The sequence below is a fragment of the Tachysurus vachellii genome, chromosome 12 (assembly GCF_030014155.1).
Source record: "Tachysurus vachellii isolate PV-2020 chromosome 12, HZAU_Pvac_v1, whole genome shotgun sequence".
In the NCBI taxonomy this organism is placed as follows: domain Eukaryota; kingdom Metazoa; phylum Chordata; class Actinopteri; order Siluriformes; family Bagridae; genus Tachysurus; species Tachysurus vachellii.
This window is the reverse complement of record NC_083471.1, coordinates 22,001,621-22,003,584: the sequence shown is the minus strand read 5'-3', so window position 1 is coordinate 22,003,584 and position 1,964 is coordinate 22,001,621.

The window sequence follows — 1,964 nt, the reverse complement described above, 5'->3', positions numbered from 1 at the left end:
GCTTCTGTCACTGGACCACTTAATGCAAATCAGAGAACGCGTTGTGTGCTATAAGCATCATCTGAACAATCACAACAAAAAATACACTATGAACAAATATCAAAAACCGTTAAATTAGGAGATGGGTAAGCAGTTGCAGTTGTTGTTTTTAAATAAGCCCAAACAAAATCGATGCACATTCCTTTACACTCATTTGATTTCTTACAAATTTTGTTCAAGATCAATCTATTTCTCTTTCTTACTGAAAGAGTCACAGAATTTTTATTCAAGTCCATGAGCTACTCTGATCTAGTCCTTGTCTCATCTTATTTCTCCAACACAAGGATCATTAACGAATTCTTTATTAGCTCTGATGCCCCTAATATGCTTACGTTATTGATCTCAGCTCTCCTCTGACCATGACATGCTTATTATTACTGGTACACCTCTCCTGATTTGCCTCCTACCTCATTAAAAGTCAATATTTTAAATTTGTCACGAAACATATTCTTCACTGTGCCATCACTCATGGTGTCCCTCAGGGATCTGCCCTTGGCCCTCTTCTTTTCAGGCTTTACAGCACATGCTTCAACCTGGCTACATAATTCAGTGACTAAATGAATTTTTACTGCTGTGTTGAAGATAAATACTCTCTGCTTCTCTGTTCATGCCATGCCTCAGACCTCAGCAAGGGCCTGCATATTAATCACTGGCTGCATTCTAATGTTCAAAACCGGACTTTTGATTAGTCCCAAAATACTAGCATATAGTACAGTACGTGTTGCATCTTAGTACTCCCTGGTCCCTGGTTTAAGTGTATGTTCTCTCCATGTCCACATTAATTTCCTCTGGGTTCTCCAGTTTCATTCCACTTCCCAACAATATTCCAGTAGGTAGACTGGAGATTCTAAATCGAATGTTGTCCTGTCGACTCGTGTAGCCAGACCTTTAGACTCACAGCAGAAATTCCAGACTATATAGCAGCTTTTATTGGCAAAGGACTAGCCAAGAGGGTGTGACATGTAACTGACATGTAAATCAACCATTTAGAGCAACCATTTTATTTAATGTCATGTTTAGGGACATGAAAACGAAACATTAATGTCCCTACAAGAACAGACTGGCCACCGTGCAACCATAGATTGTTCATTTAAGAAAGTCCTGCAACTTCACATCCTTTGGAAAATCCAGTGTTTAGCCGATCCTCATAAGTCCTCATTGTTACAGTTTTAAACGTGACTGCTCTCTTCTATTTTGTGGACCTGTAAAAAATGTGACACACGTCTCTCGGTAATCTTGGTGAATCAGACGATGACCTCAAAACCTCTGACCTGATTCCAAATTTGTGTGTCATATACAATAGAAGTTCAGCCAACGTCATTTGCATCAGAGGTTCAGCCACCTCTCAGGAAAGTCAGTAAGGATCAAGTATCTTCTCTGGTGGTGGAACAAACGTCCCCTGAGCATCAGAACAGCTGAGTCACTGGTAGTCTTTAGTCCACATGTGAAGTGACGACCTACCACTTCCTGAAATACTTAAATTAGCACTTTATTTAAAGAGAAAATGGTGTTCTTCTCACTTTATTACCGTCTAACAGAGTTTTAGACTGATGTTCTTAGTCTGTAACCTATAAACCAGTATCCATGTGTTCATCGGTAAACATTTCAAAAGCACTTCTGTAAGTCACTTGGGATAAAAGTGTCTGCCAAATGGGGGATGTGGTAGCTCAGTGGTCAAGGTGTTGGTCTACCAATCGGAAGGTCTGAGCTGAAATCCCAGGTCCACCAAGCTACCACTGCTTTGCTCCTGATCAAGGCCCCTGATCAAGGCCCTTAACCCTCAATTGCTCAGTTGTGTATAATGAGGTAAAAATGAAAGTTGCTCTGAATAATGGTTTCTGCTGAATGCTGTACATGGCAGAAATCTAAAGCTAAAAGCAAATACTGCTAAATAAAGGTCTGCTTATTTTTCTAGATGTATGGTT